The 16,832-nt window shown below is 40.9% G+C and overlaps 1 long non-coding RNA gene across 1 annotated transcript; it reads left to right on the forward strand.

The window, feature by feature from the left end:
• Positions 1-11,268: 11,268 nt before the first annotated feature.
• On the forward strand, positions 11,269-15,480 carry LOC138237861 (uncharacterized). Its single transcript, XR_011189172.1, has 4 exons — positions 11,269-12,294; positions 12,709-12,867; positions 13,419-13,595; positions 14,756-15,480. It is a non-coding gene; the product is annotated as an uncharacterized lncRNA (long non-coding RNA).
• The last annotated feature ends 1,352 nt before the right edge of the window (positions 15,481-16,832 follow it).

Here is a 16,832-nt window from a genome sequence, read left to right on the forward strand (position 1 = left end):
AATTTGACCATTAAAGAATCAACATAAACACCCAGATGCCTATAGTACAATCCTGTCTGGCGATTGATATTGCCCATGTGATATGTATACCAAGGCATTAAATATCAAAAATAAGTATTGGAATCACTAGCATGATCAATTTGTATAGGATATAGGATATGTTTCTATTTCCTCCATGAACCACTTTGGACTTGTCTAATACTGGCATCTTAATTTCAAGATTTTTGAGTATGTATTTGAGCTAGAGATGGTGGAAAAACAGTATATGTCGAAATATTTCAGAAATTCCAATAAAAACAAAAAGGCCTAATCAGTGTGATTAAATAATGACTATTTGAACGGAAGTGATGATAACGGTGAAGCTGCATTAACAGTATAATGTATATAGCATATAACTGAGAGAACATGTGGAACAAATATTAGAAGACTCAAGGCCCTCCAGAAATTGAGTCTGACACTCCTGATTTAAAGAACTGTGCAAGTTACAAATTTAGTCTGCAGTTTTATTTTTTTTTAAGAGATTCTCAATTATTAATCTTTATTTTACATAGCAGTTTTCAGAAGACATTGTTTTCTTAGGAAAGTGCACATTCACGAGAGATAATTTCACCAAATAAATCAATATACAGAAGACAATATACAGAATATATCATAAGATCTACTGTATGTGACTGCCAGGGTCTTAAGGTCAGATCTGAAAACAGACTACAAGGTGAGACTACTAGAAAGCCACTACAAGTGAATGAAGTAAGCACACATCCAAAAGTAACAAGACCAGTGCTCGAATTCACACCCCACTCTTTACTCGTTATCGTTTTTGGATATGTTTGTATTTCAATTTATAAAAATATGAACGAAGATACTGCTTTGCTTGAAAAAAACGTTTCTGTTGCTCCGATCCTCGGACAATGATGCGCTTGCGACTCCCATCTCTTACAGGCGGTCGCATCGGTTCACCACGTGCTGGAAAGCGTCGCTACACCCCCATGCCCTCCCACAAGTTTTTACAAATCTTGAACTGTACAAATTTACATCTTTATTGATATACTCATAGATTTCTATCAAACGAATTAGCTGCTTTCAGGATAGTAAAATGGGAGCACTTAAAAGGGCACCGTTTGCATGATGTTTTACTGAAGCTGGTCTTGATGGAAAATCGACAGAGATTTCTGCTGACACCCAATGTAAAAAACAGTATTTTTTACCACGTTGGTTACACAGTGTAGAAAACTGGAGTCTACTTGAGAAAATAGGCTTCGCCTGACCTTTACCAGGTTGCAAGGTTGCAGATGCACAGTAACCACACAAAAATAAAACTCTGTCGCTGCCATGCATGTTTTCTTTAGCTAAAGTAATAACATATGAGAAACTACGATCAATTTAACCCCTTGAGCAATGCGTCACTCTCTCAGTAATAATGCAATTGTGAGTTCAGAGATGACGCGCTTATTGCTGCGTGGCGCTTTACAGATTGAGCACGTGACCTACATGAGACGCGATCTAATACAAAATTAATACAAATTAAAATAAATTTGCAACCTGGGAATTTGGAAAATGCAATTCCAATTACAAGATCCGACCTCGTTCATCTTTTTTGTGGAGTTAGAGTCGCGTTTTGAGATGAAGAAGGTGGAGGAGCTGCCACTGCGATGAATGTTTCAGTGAGGAGGAGTGGGAGATTTTTTCTTTTTTGTATTTCTTCTTGACTAAAAAAAGGTGCAAATCTGTTATTTTGGCGTAACACTATCGATGCTCCACCATCGTAATTATTCCCGTACTGCCCGTTCCACCCCTTAGTGTAATCAATGTAAGTTAATGCTTACGTGGCCTAAAAGAAACAACTAATACATTTTGGCTTTATTTGTTAACATGCCTGTGATTTTAAAGCCCATGGCAAGAGTTTGAAAGTTAAAACAGGTTAATTGAACTGCTGATTGTCGGGCAATTCAGACACCATTCCCTTTTGGGGCAAAGCACTGTATGCAGCCATATAAGTCAGGAAAAAAATGTTTAGAAAACATTGAAAGAACTGTATTCCTAAGTATGCTTTCAGCCCTAAAACACAGCCATGCCATCAAAAACTGTCTACATTGTATGGGAATAAAACCCTAACCCTAGTGTCACGCTGGGGCTGACTGCGGAGGATTGGGATCCAATGCGGTGCTCTAGGAAGGGATACCTAGCTTGGGGTTTTGTTAGTTAGGGTTAGGGTTCAAATATTTCTCAAAGGCTTTTCACAATATTCCACTCAAAGAACTATATTCCTACAGATGCAGCCATTCAAAACGAGCGGATTATATTGCGGTTAAACGTGGTGGGAGTGTCCCGGAATAACACGGGTTATCGTATAATACCGCAAGTAAGATATTAGTGTCCGGAATTACCGCCAGGTGGAGCTAATAAAGCTCAACCTCTCATGTACAGCGTTTGAGCTTTCGCCATCAAAGTCTTTACAGAAGATATTACTCATAGTATTAATAATGAATGACCTTGGACAAGCTGTAAACTCAAAGTATTATCCTGGTCCACATTCTTTGTAAATCTGAAAACTAGTTTTTTCTTTGACAAAAAATAACGCCACAGCATTTCATTGATCCAATCACACATTTGTTTCCAATCATACAAAGTAATTCTTGAGAATCTCCGATTCACCATGCCTTTCACATGCTCATTAAAGATATTAATTTAGGAACAAAAATATTACTGTATGTAAACTGTACTGTATATGGATGGTCTTGGTATTTGAAAGAAAAAATGCACACCAGTATTCCATTTCTCCCTAAACATTTTAAGAATCAAAGTCTTACATGTGGTTATTTTGGAAACGTTTTTACTTGCTCCTTGCTCCTTCTGACCATGTTACTGTACGTTTATACAGTATTCAGTACTTTGTGAGAAAAGTGATAGTTTTAAGCTTTTCTGTGAATACGCTCGATACCAGAGTAAACAGAAGCATACTTTTAGAATTTGATTAATAGGGAATATAATATGGAATCGCATATATAAAGAAATTAATAATATAATTATATTCATGTACTGTAGCACAGTAGTATATACACATATCTATTGATGTGTACGGCTGTTTCACCACTTGTTATGTGACTGTCTCAGTAGCGTGATGGTTTAAGTGCCTGACTTATAAGCAAAATAACCCAGCTATCGCAATGAGTTTTCTTTTATCAAACATTACCTTGAAAAACGAAAATAGCAATATTACGGACACTCTATTGACTTTTTTATATTTCTGAATATCACAACATGTTCGAATCTAAGTCATTTATTAACAACAATGGATAGTTTCAGACTGTTACCGATATCGTTATCATCAATATGTGAAAAAAGTGAATCCCGGTTTTTTATGGTCTGTAGCTCAAATCCTGCTTAACTAAAAATTAGACACAAGAAGCGTATTATTGGACAATGCTGTGAGGCTAAAGAAATCAATAATAATATTAATTCAAAGATCTAAATATATTTAACACATACTGTACGCCTGACTAGAGAGTGTGTCTGCTCGCCTGCACGGTGACGTCACCATCTTTCAGGTCACACCGTCTGTGTGGTGTGACGCAGTGGTGGCCGGGCGCGGTGAGGTGCGCTGGCAGCTGTGTGACGCAGTGGTGGCCGGGCGCGGTGAGGTGCAGGAGAAGGGGTGTGTGCGGGTGGGTTTGTGGGGGTGTGTGCAGATGGGGCTGTGGGGCCCGGCGGGTCCTGGCTGTGGTCTGACCAAAAACTCAAAATAAGATACAATCGACAGACATTCCTAACATAGACATATCATAAAGCATTTACATGCTGTGAATGTCTGTCGATTGTACCTGTATCTTATTTTTAGTTTTTGTTTTGTTTCACGTTAATTTTATACGGGAGAGTGTCATAGAGAAGACTCCCTTACCCTCATCTTGATTAAAATCGCAAATGTGTGTTTCATAAAATACTTTTATTTTTCACAATCTGGCAATGCCAGACGGAATCCACATTCGCTGCGGAAAAAACTGCCTTGCAGATCAGAACATCAAGGAAGAAAACAATTATTACACCCGGCTTTTCAACGTAATTGCTTTAACTTGCTAATGTGTTACTGTAACAGTCCGGGTGTGGCAAGCCTCTAATGTCTCCCGATTTGGGCAAAAGGAATAAAGCTTTGTTTGATTTCTGAAACCCTTTCTTTATGTCCTCAGTTTTCTTTTGACATTTCATTTAACATTTATTTGTTTGTTTTGTGGTCTGGGTAATTGGAGGCTACGGTGTTATGCTTCCTATAGTGATATACGGCCGTATTGAGCAGTATTTCTCGCGTTAAGAAAGTTAGGTGTTAGCATAAACTATTAGTAATCAATAATATTAAATTTAGCACTGTAATAAATTGTGCTAATAATAAATTCTATTCTACTCTGAGAATATAGGTGGGAGGAAAAATGCCCGTGGCCTTTTCACTGATAAACTTGTTAACAAAAACTACACTATGCTTAAGAGTTTTTTTTCAGCACAGCACAGACTGTGCCTGCTAGAGAACCACAATTCACACTCAACCACATCACAGATCACAGATCAGTCCCAGTGTGTGAGATCCTGCTGTTTGATCTGTGCTTGATCTTTGATCTGAACCAGTTCTAACCATTGACACATTTAGCCAATTTCTGCCTGGAATTTCCTCCCCCTTAAACATTTGTTATATCTCTGCAGCAGAACATAGCAAGAGCCTGGTTCGGGTCTTAAATTGAAACTAACCCCCTTGGCTTTGAGTGTGAACAAATCTCTTATATTTCTTAATGTGTCCACTCTGCAGACAAACATATGAAAAAAAAACAACAAAAACAGTAGGCAAAAATGTTTTTTTTTGTTGGTATTCAGAGGTCAGAATTTTCAATTCTAGGCCTGTCAGTGCCCTGGGGATGATTTGAAAACCTTGTTCTGGGTGACTACTAGCTTGGATAAAAATCTGCGACAAATTGATCAATAAGAAAAAATTCGACATCATGTTTTGAGAAGACTGTACCTGGAATTAAATTTCAGGCCTATAATAAAAAACCATAAACATATTGAAAATAATAAGAATAAAAAACATTAGACACTGCTAAAGAGCCTTTATCTGCTGTTATGTAATGAAGAAAACCTCAGAGTTCACTTCCAGTTTGTAAAAAAGGAGCACTGAGAAGACACTGATAAAAAACTGATTGATTAGCCCTTCTGAGTCAATGATTGACAGCTAATAGGCAGGCGGAATGAAGCCTGAGGCTTTTAGGGGAAGTCTTACCCCCTAAGGCCTCTGAATGGCTGAAAATACAATGACTCACAGCGCTTTTTACCAATCAGATCGCCTTATTTTTCGCGGTCCTTCTTCACACATTTACTACAAAGTCAATAACGTTCAATAGCCTCCAGGTTTGGAGATAAGCTAGTCTGGGTTATTTTGGATATATATCATGCTTCAGAATAAGGTAAAAAAATGGGATATATATATATATATTTTTGCTGTTTTTTGCTTTTGCGGTTTTGTTGGTAAAAAGGTATGATATTAACATGTTGTGCTGGCCGGGTGTTTTTATTGGGGTTCTGCTAGTTCTTTAATTTATTGGTTTACTGCACAATAGTGTCATATCTGTGGAATAAACTTTATGGTTTTGTTGTGATGATATTGGAGAATACGTGCATATGAGAAAATATGTGGAGCTATTTGAAAAAATCTTGCGTTTGTCTTTTAAAAAAAGAAACGACACGATCCGAAAGCTTACCTCTGTAAATATATTAATATCGAGTGGTATTAAATGCAACTTTTTTGTATAGACGTAGCCTGGCAAAGAATAATTAGCACAGGACACAAATATAATTTGGGGGTTCTTTTTTTCTAGGTGAGTATGTGGTCTGATCTGTTCTTAGTTTTAAAAAATAAAAATAAAAGAAATGACATATAACGATATTTTTATATACACAAAATACGGCGCTGGTTCTTTCACGCAGAGGGGAAAACAAAGAAAACATGTTTAGTTTGACAGTTTTTTACATTGCATCTGCCCGTTACAGAAACGCATCTACACTGAACAACAAAAAAAGAAAGAAATGACATTACAGAAATAGGCCGCTCACAGGCTGCTCAGGTCACCTCCCCGAGAACTACATTACGACAATAATTAGTATAAGACTCACAATTGCGTACACTTAACAAACGGTGCTAAACATAAGTCTCTGTAAAGAATGAAGGAACAGAAAATACAAGGAGCATGTGAAACCCATTACTTACAAATCAATAAACAGATATCCCTAGCCCGAGAAGGTGTCTAAAAACTGGCTACCGCCTCAGTGTACTCCGTTAAAATCTAATACCCCTCTTGCTAATCTTGTCTCAATCCTATGAAATACCCCTTTATACTCATTTAGGGTGCAAATAGGGAAACAACACCGTATTTACCGTTACAACTCTCTGGAGTCATTTCGGGTTCTTTTTAACGGTCGCTCACTGCCTCTTAGTCCCTACTGCCCATGCGCAGAACGCTGAACTCAACTGACAGGAGCCGCGAGCTAAGAGGTAGCGCCATCTAGTGGATTTGGCAGAACAGGCCGCTCTTCACCACTGGGTCACATAGATGACACTTTTCTAAAATGTCTTTAAAAATAAAAGCGATTACAATTGGCACGACTGTTGACTTTTCACGATAACTGCTAGAGTTACGAAAACACTTGTGTGCGTACAAAATACATGTGGCTGTTTTCACGGCCTTCACTATGTCGTTTTTAAGCCATTTTTTGACCAAGCTAGAATATTCTTCTGTCCAAATCTTTGGAAGGGAAAGGCAGAAAGCCTTCAAATCAAATGTAGTTTAAATATGTTCACAGCCTCCACATAAACTATCAGTGAGCTAATTCTCTTTTTTTCATCGATGCACTGTAAAAAACATCCTGTAAAATTTACGGTAAAAAACTGGCAGCTGTGGTTGCCAGAAATCTACCGTAAAAAAAATGTTTTTATTTAACATCATACCATAATTTTTTCTCCTGTTAAGAGATGCTAAAACACAAATAAGGCAACTACCACTTAATAAGAAAACTGAGGGCAGAGTAGGTGGAATTTTATTTGTCAGTTTTTGCATAACATGTCATAGAAACAGGTTGAAAAGGTCAAATCACCAAATAAAAAGAATCATTCAGCCTCAATCATTTAGAGATCAGCCAGAAGGAAAAGTAAGACACTCCAGAAGCAGGGTTGAGAAGCATTGCTTTAATAGACAGATCAGTAAATATCAGTCTCTAAAGAGGAACAATCTTACTCTCTAGCTTGATGGCGAGATCAGAAGAAGCTGCTGTTTTACCATGAGAGGGTTTGGGACAGGGGAGAAGAAATAGAAGCAGCAGAGGACAGATGCATTGAAAAGCCAGGAATCAACACAATAGGTGACCACACAAACACCGATAATGGGAATCAGTGCACTTTGGCAAAGCAGGTTAATCCCATCGATGCTCTGTTAATTAGTATTTGGTGATGCCACTTTGTCAAAGACTTAAACCAGGTGATTTCAATCATTGTATCATACTGTAGACTGCAATGTGAATTTAATCTCAAAAGGTCCAGTCACTTCATTCAGTCAATTACTTGAAAGAAGGCAGGTGTGAAACTCAAAAACTGAGCATTGATGGTATCCAACTACTTTTGAATTAGCTTAATCAAGAGCTCTGCTGGCATGGTCGTACTCCAGTACTGGGGATGAGTTTTTACTGAGTTAAAATCTGTAGAAACTTCAGTAGAATTTTCCAGGATTCTTCCATAGTTTAGTTCCAAATAACTGATCAAGTCTGCATTGGGATATACAGTAATTAGGAATAACTATATGTAGATCGCTATTGCACTGGGGTTCCTAGATAAGTGTGTAGATCTGATGGGCAGCATGGTGGTACAGTGATGAGCATTGCTGTCTTGCAGCACTGGGGCTCTTGGCTCACTTCCTGGTGTGCTATCTGCAACACTAAATTAAATAAAGTGGTTAGAAAATAAATGTGATCTAGTTGCTTTTATAATTTTTTAGGAATGCCTTTCCTACTGTGTCCTTCAGGTGAAGCCCGTGAGAATTGCCCGGTGCTAACTAAAGCCACGCTTGTGCGTTCTCGCTGTTTCTCCAATGGAATCAAGCCTGTGCCGCCGAACCCCCAACCCAGGTCTGTCCATGACACACGGCCCTCAGAAATGTACACATTGCAGACACATTCAGAGCAATTAAAATGCTGCCCTTACAGCTCAAGACGGTTGTGGCTTTTATAAACAGTGCACTGAAGCTCGTTTTCCAAACTTGTAACTTTGTTTTTGCTTACTGCCACACAGGTAGCCTCCTACTTTTATGAACATCTTTTCTGTTTTTTTGTGGCGGCTGGAGTGAAGAGTGTTGATAAAGTTAGGTTGTTGTTCAAGCTGGCATCTTTTGTGGTTTTATGTCCTTCAAAGCAGGGTTGTGAACTTGGGAAGGGAGTGAACAGAGTTGCCAACACTGCTCGAACTCTGTAAAGATGACACAGCAGTGTTTATCATTTTTTCACTTTTCTCCACTGTGTCTCCATTTGTGTCTTGTCTACAGGTCCAATAACTCCCCTCCTTTATTAGCAAGACCTCGCTTGGCTGGAGTCCCCTCCAGAAGGCTGATGGCTGCTTCCAGAGTGGAGGACAGCCCCAACCAAGGTGCTGACAGCTGGAGCTGCTGGCCTGTCATTTGTTTGAATGAGTTTGCTTGTGTGTATGAGTGTGTGCTGAGAAACCAGCCGTGAGACTGGGCAGAACTGAAAGTAACCTAGTAGCTCTAGGTTTGAACAGTACAGCACAGTAGAGATTGAAACTTCCTGTCTGCTGGGACTCATTTAGAGTTAAAGAGATAAAGAAGATATAGACCTTGCCGATTATTCTTCTCCGTCAGTTCTTGCATTTGCCCTCCTTGTGTTGAGGTTGCTGTGTGTGTCAGTGCGTCTGCTACTGTGGGCTCAGGTGTTGTGAGATTGGTGTAAAGGGTGACAGTTCTGAATGGTGTTGAGAAATTTTGACCTTGTTTTGTAGGGGTGACCTCAGATGTGAGTGTAGCGGGACAACAACTGACCTATTGTAACGGGCCTGCTGAGCCTGAGGAGGACAGGCTGATAGTGGTGTCCCCACCTGCTGCCAGACCCCCGGGCAGTGTGCCCCGTAGAGTTTCCAGAATCCCCACATGTGAGTCGGCTACACCATTGGTTAAGATGTCGCTAATGATAATAGGGACTGGTACCAGAGTTGCATGCAAAACCTCAGTGGTAACAAAAACTCTCTAATGGCCTGTGAAGAGGGATTTATTACAGACTTGACACTATTCCTTTCTAACATCCCACCTTCATAACTGTACAAAACGAAAATAAACTTACCTTTTTATCGGTAATACAGGATTCTCCAGCCTCAGGGAAAAAAAATTGTATTACTTTATACTTGGTTCTGCTCTGTCTTTTTAAACTGCCTTGCATCAAGAAAAGGCTCTTCTGCTGCTGCTGATGTGGTAAAAACATTATGTTTCTAACATTCGTTTTCATGAATGTTTTTAGGAGTCCTTTGGTAAAAGTTTAGAGGATAGTAAGACTGGCCTTGGGGATCATTGTATTGTTTTATTGATTTTGAGGATCGTTCTGATTTTGGTGAGTTATTAATGGGCGGCATGTTGGCTCAGTGGTTGGCATTGCTGCCGTGCAGCACTAGTTTTTATGGGTTTCCAGGTATTCCAGTTTCCTCCCACAGTCCAAAGACATGGTGGTAGGTTAATTGGCTTCTGGAAAAAGTGGCTTTGATGTGAGTATATGAGCATGTCTGTGTTTGTGTCTGTGTGCCCTGTGACTCCGGCTCCCTCCCTCATGACCTTGTATTGGATAAAGTGTTTAGAAAGTGGATGGATGGATGAATGAATTGAGAATTGATCAAAATTGGTTCTTGAAAAAGAAAATTGCCTGATAACTGCCCTATCAGAGGGGGTTGCAACAAGTCAGTTTCAAAGACCTTCAGAACTGTATCGTGAACTCTTACAGACATGTGAACTGATCTGTAGACAATGGGCACAAATCAAGCCACGCTAGAGATAGCAGCACAACCCATTTATTGAACTCTTAGGAGTGGATATGCCAGTACACATTCCTGTTCACATTTCAACTCCAGCTTTAGCAACACAGCAACAGATAGCGTGCCAGAGTTTTAGAGTATTGGGGGTGACGTTTTGGTTCTGTGAGGCAGTAGATCATCAGGTGACAAAAGCTCACAAGGTGATGATATTTCCAGATTCACAGAGAAAACCCCAAGGAGCTCCTTCAGAGTAAGCAAACTCATTTGCAGTAGATTCTGGCCAGAATACAGGTGGTTTTAGTTTTTTGTTAACCCCAGCAACTCTCTTTCCCCACCCAGTTATCCCAGAGCCTTACCAACCCCAGGTTTCAGGGAAGAAAGGGCTCCTGAGGATGTCACAGAACAGTGGTGGAGAGGACTCGGTCATGCAGTTCCTGAGCCCCACCAACCCTTCCGACAGAGAGAGAGGTGTGCTCACAGAGGAGGGTCAGGCCTGAAAGGGGATCTGCAGTCCCAATTTCTCAGGCCGGTTATTAAACCTTGAAATTATTTTTTTTCACAAAGAAGAGAGAGGCTGTGAAATTTTCAAAGCAAAAAGCAAATCCTTGATGAGTAGCCCAAGAGTCACAGCTGAAACTGATTCGGGGAGTGCTGCTTCCTGCTATTGACATTTCTTCTCTTCCCACCCGATTGCCTGTGCTTTGGTTGTGTCTTTGGCTCATAGATGTAACTGGACTTTTAGATGAAAAAGGATTTGATATCTCACAAGCTGTTAAATGTTTTTTTTTTATTTCTCAACAGAACTTTAGTCATAGCATTAAAACTCCCAATGGATTTTGGATACACAGTTCCACGCATATGCATTACTTAACAGCTAAGGCTTGGTCTGTCTAATGGTATACTTGATACTTGATGTCTAATGATATACAAATGATGCTTGGGCTGGTAATGACAATGCTATGCTAGTTAATTATATTAATCCTTAACATCTTTCAATGTTTGGGAAAACCAAGGAATGAGCTATGTTTGGCTGGTTTTGACAGCTCCTGTCCATGGTGGGGACAATGTGCCTACAAAGACTTCCTGCCCTCTCTGCGGACATTCCAGCGTAGAGCGTACATTTCTCACAGCCCCAGGAGCTGCTGGGGGTCTGGGCTCTCAGCCAGCTTGCAGGAATGTGGACCCCAATGTTGGCATGTCCAGCACCTGATCCAGCAGGAAGGAGAGCAGTCTTCTGTGCAGATCCCTCTGCCCCAGTTCCCAGAACACTGCAGGGAAGGATACACATCCATTCCTTTTCTTTCTCCTTTCTTTCATCTTGCTCAGTTTTTATTAAGTGATCATAAAAATTGAGGAACATTGATAATGGTAGTTTGGATGATTTTTGACAACTGCAGTTTTGATTCCAATTTTGGTGATAGTAGTACTATTGATTACTGTTAAGTATCAGACTGAGGACTGATTGCCTATTATGAAGACTGGTAGTGGTTACAGTCAAGTTGGTTTGCACAATCTTGACCTCCATGTGGTGAAAGAGCAGGGGACTTGATGTAGTGTTTTAGCAACAATGGCAACTTGTTAGGAAGACTGCCATCCTGACTAACCACTACAGCCTTCACAATAGACAAGCAGTCCTCACCCTTTATTCTTCTTAAAGGTCAAGTGGAAATATAGTTTCCTCTCAGAACGTTATGTACAGACAGTATGTGTAAGCGCTGTCTGTGTTTTTCAGGGGAAGCCCAGGGAAGGACCTTCCCAGAGCTCCTCAGAGCCTCTCAGATGTGCTCCACAACCTGCCGCTGTGTCTTCAATGGAATCAAACCCGTGCCCCCGATCTCTCGAGGCACCAAGCCCTTGCCCGACAGGGCCTAGGGTATGCCCAGGGACTCAGGAAAGGCAAGCCAGACAGGGCGCCCCTTGGAGCGCCCAATGGAAAGTAACCTTCAGCTTTATGGAGAAGAGGAGGCAGTGGACTATGAGGAAGTTAGAACACACCAGTGGTGGACATCACAACATTCTTGCCTGTGGGGTTGGGGATCTCAAAATTGACAGCTCTGTTCCAGCTCTGTAAAGATAACTGTCAGAGCAGTGCTGATTGTTATTATTTTTTCACTTTTCTCCTCTGTCTCTGTGTCTTCCCTGCAGGTCCGATTACTCCCCTCCTTTAGTAGCAAGGTCTCGCTTGGATGGAATCCCCTCCAGAAAGCTGATGGCTGCTTCCAGAGTGGAGGACAGCCCCACCGAAGGTGCTGACAGCTGGAGCTGCTGTCTTGTCATTTGTTTGAATGTGTTTGCTTGTGTGTATGAGTGTGTGCTGAGAAACCAGCTGTGAGACTGGGCAAAACTGAACAGTAATTAAACATTACAGCTTGGGTTTTGAATGGGGCACAGTCTGTTTCAGTTTTTTCTTTTCTAGACTAGATTACTGCATTTCCTAGTCATTTTCATCAGTGAAAAAACTGTCTTTGTCCACAGAAAACACAGTAGCTGTTCATTATTGCTGCCTACTGGGTCTTATTTAGAGATAAAGAAATAAAGAATAACACCTGCCCACATTTTTCTCAGTTGATTTTGGCATTTGTACTTCGGCATGAGTGTCAGTGTGTCTGCTGGGTTTTGAAAGGTGAAGGGTGTTGAGAAATGCGGACTTTGTTTTGCAGGGGTGACCTCGGATGTGAGTGTAGTGGAGTAGTGGCTGACCTATTCTAATGGGCCTGGTGGGCCTGGTGAGCCTGAGGAGGACAGGTTGATAGTGGTGTCCCCTCCTGCTGCCACACCCCCGGGCCGAGTGCCCCGCAGAGTGTCCAGAATCCCCAGACGTGAGTCGGCTGCACCATTGGTTAAGATGTCACTAATGATAACAAGGACTGGCTCTGAAGGATAATTAGTTTTTCTGAGGAAAAACAAAGGAAAATTAACTATTAAGCCTTGATTCTTTGTTAAATTATGCATTATGTGATGCATTATGTGATAGTTAGCCCACAGAGGAATGATAATATCAGATGGGAATGCAGGCTTTAACTAATCTAATGTAGTCAATGGGACTCTGGATCATGATAGAGTTTTTGTAGTCAACACATTTGTAACATAGGCAGAGATGTGATATTTTTAAAGTCATACCAATTTGTTGGTGTAATTTCTGAGCCTCAATTTGGTGAGTTGCTTTCAGTCGAATCTGGCTATTATCACATTATTATTTTAATATTGTTGCGTCCATTTCAGTGATGCCTGTCAGGCATTGTAATTAAATCATACATTCCAACTCACTAACACTTTAAAAATAAAACAGGTGATGCAGTTATTAATGTCAGTTTTGAAATCTGTTCATAGGTTCTCAAGAGCTCAGTGCAGGTCTAAGTCTCAGGGCCAGTGCTTTGGTCACTTTGTCTCTATAGGAGTGTTGGGGAGCTCCACTCGAGTTGCTTCTCAGCAGAGCCTGATGTCGTGCCCTGGGCAAGGCACCAGCACTGGCAACACAAGTGTCGAGCCCCTGGCGCGAGTCTATGGAAAGGCAGTCCAACACAACAGTCACCCCTACGTCGAGGAGGTGAGTAAGAGGCCTTTATTTCTCTTTGCTTTTGTTTTGAGTTTTTTACAAACAAAACTTTTGAGTTTGAAAATGCTCTGTAGGTCTTTCATTTTTGTGTTTCATCAATGTCCTAGTTTTTTATAATACCTTCTAAAGTATATTTATTTATAAACACTTCACATCAAGACATCAAAAACAATCAAGATTAGTAATAATGTCTCCATCAGCATACGTGTGTACTCTGTATACTGTAATGCCATAGCACACAAGTGTAACTACAGTATATTATGATCAAGTCCTGTCTACGTACTGACCTAATATTCACAACAACAGTATTTGAAGCCCTATACAGACAGTATTCTGGAATAGAATATTAGAGTATTTTAGATGTAAAAATACAGCCTGGAAAGGAATTGACCCAATAATAACAAACAGCAAAAATCTGTTCAGGGGTTCACTATATAGGAAATAACAATGATACAGGACTAATATGTTTCTTTTTCCATCTATAATATATTTGGTATTTGAGGGATTTGATCATTTTGGGACCAGCCAGATTGCTTACAATGATCAGGCACAGTTATTTATCTCAGAAATCTCAGAAATTAAAACATTTTTAATTTTTTTGTAGACCTTGGGGTTCAGTATATAGGAAATAACAATGAAACAGGACTAATATGTTCTATTTCCATCTACAGTGGTATTTGCATCAGTGGTATTTGAGGGATTTGATCATTTTGGGACCAGCCAGATTTCGTTCAATGATCAGGCACCGTTATTTATCTAAACATTTTTACATTTATTGTAGACTCTGGTGGATAACTTGTGAAAGCCTTTAGCTTGCTTTTAGAAAACACCTATCAAATCCCTTGCATGGCACTTTCATCTATGTACTGTACTTAATTATATCAGCAGCATTATAGAGTTGCTGTCATATGGCTGTAAGTTATGTTACAGCAGCAAAATATAGAGGAAAATCAAAATAAAATGCAAGTATATGTATATGAATACTATGAATCACAATTCAGTGCTGTGAAACAATTTATGTCATGGGGTCCAACAGTAAATATTTCAGAGGACTCAAAGTAAAAACTTTTACCAGGACTGGTCCAGCTGGTCTCAAAACTGAGCCGGGCCAGGATTGCCCAGGGTTAACTTGTGCTTTTCTGTTATTACAGACACACAAGATGGGGCACGTCCAGGACCAGTGGAGGAGCGTGGGGAGTCTTAAGAAACGCCTGCGCATGACAGGGGGGGATGGATCTGCAGAGGAGAGGGATAACGTTGTAGATTAAACCGACCCAGGGACGCCAAATAATGTAGGGAAAACCGGTTCAGGGACGCCAAATATGTAATCATAGTGGCTCTCTGAAGGCACCAGTTCTGTAGGGTTTGGGCATTTACTGAGACAATTATTAATTGTAGCAGTAAATCACAAAGTTGATTCTTTTGATGGCTTTAGAATCCAACCATGCGACATAACTCAAACAACGCGCACACACAGGTACTAATACACGAGGATACATTTATTAATACATAGAATATGCATATAAACCTAACAGATCTTATCGAGAGGGTTATCAGAATACAAAAGGTATATTCGGTCAGTTACAAAGAGTTATACATATCAAGAGGACATACGTTCAGTATGTCATTCATTAAGACCGTTTCATAAATGAACTTGGTTATAACTTCTACATTAGATACTCAAACAAGTACATAACTCTTAGGAATTAAATTGATATCAACTGGTTGGGATAACAATTGAATTCTCGAGCTGTAATGCATTGAAGTTGAATACTCATCCAATCTTTGGGGATTCAGATCTCCTGCGGGCACAAAGAAACAGTTGCAGGCTGTTGCTGTCCAATCCGCGCTCTCTGGCTCCGTGCTCATTGTTGGCATTAACAAGCAAAGTTTGTGCACAGGAGAAAAGATGACTGTGGTCCCAGCAAGTCAGGAAGAGGACCGGTTCGTTCCTGATGAAGAGCTAGTTCTGAATAGTGATTCAGCTTTCCACAGTTCCGACCTGTTCACGAGGCCTGCTGCTGGCTACTCTCTGGCAACCTCCACTCTAGACTCTTAGAACAAAGGAAAGTTCTGGCACTCGGACACACTGGCCGTTCCGTGGTTGTCCGGGCTGAGTCTCAGGATGGTCAGGAGGCGCCCTGCGAGAATGTCCTGCCCTTGGGAGCCTTCTGCTCCTGGGCCGTCCTGCCCTGGAATTCTCCTTTGAATTCCCTTTAGAATCTGAATCTGAATCTTGTTGAATCTGAATCTGAATCTTGTTGAATCTCTCAGGCTCTCTGTGTTGCCTGTTTTTACCTGGAGGAACTTCAGCTCATTGATTGGCTGAAAGTTCCATGGGCATCAGAGTCCCACGTGGGTTACTCGGCCCTACCAGTCCCTGATTGGTTGATCAAGGTGAGATATGAGTCACTTAGTCCTGACACTTAGTAATGCAGTCCAGATGTCCAACTGGCACTCCCTAGACAGATAGGCGCCAATGGATGACCATTGATCATGATAGCCAGGCTTAGCTAAGTGCATCCCCCTTTGGGAGCTGTCCTTATCAAAAGAAAACATGTTGCATGAATAGTTTCTCTGTGGCTGCACCACAGAGATGAACAGAGAAATGGGGCCTCATTTGGGAAGGCTCAGAACACTTAATTCTGCCTTATTATTAAGCCTCACCGCTACAACGTCTCTTTCTGCCTCTGAAGAGTACCCCCCATATCGCAGGTCAGATCAGCATCTCCGAGCTGGCCCTCACCCAGAGCCTTCAGTTTCTGGCCTCTGACGACTGGTATGCATAAAGCAGTACAATCAGCATCCAACTATTCCGCTTTCTTTGAATACAGTTCTGACTAGTGAAAATATAGACCTTGCTGCCCATAGCTCTATACAGTTAGACCTCTTTCTTTGTCCTGGTTGATATATTTCTTTCCTTTCACTGAATTAAGGGAGAGGAAGATTGACGGACTGACCTTCATAAGGCGTCTGTTCCAGCATCACCCCGCCATCCTGAAGAGCAGACTGCACAATGTCTCCCAGGCGCTCGTGCAGGAGGTGTGATCTCTCCAAAATATTAATTGTTCATTTGTATGATTGCTTTTTACTGTTTTTGTATCCATTCTGAACCATTTATAGAGAATGGTTCAAGAGAGGGGTACAGACGAGGCTCTGCAGTGCTGGCGGTGGTTTGCCTTTCCCCAGGTGAAGAACTTGCGATCAGCTGTGTCTAGGATGGCAGTG

The sequence above is a fragment of the Lepisosteus oculatus genome, chromosome 3 (genome assembly GCF_040954835.1).
Source record: "Lepisosteus oculatus isolate fLepOcu1 chromosome 3, fLepOcu1.hap2, whole genome shotgun sequence".
Lineage (NCBI taxonomy): Eukaryota > Metazoa > Chordata > Actinopteri > Semionotiformes > Lepisosteidae > Lepisosteus > Lepisosteus oculatus.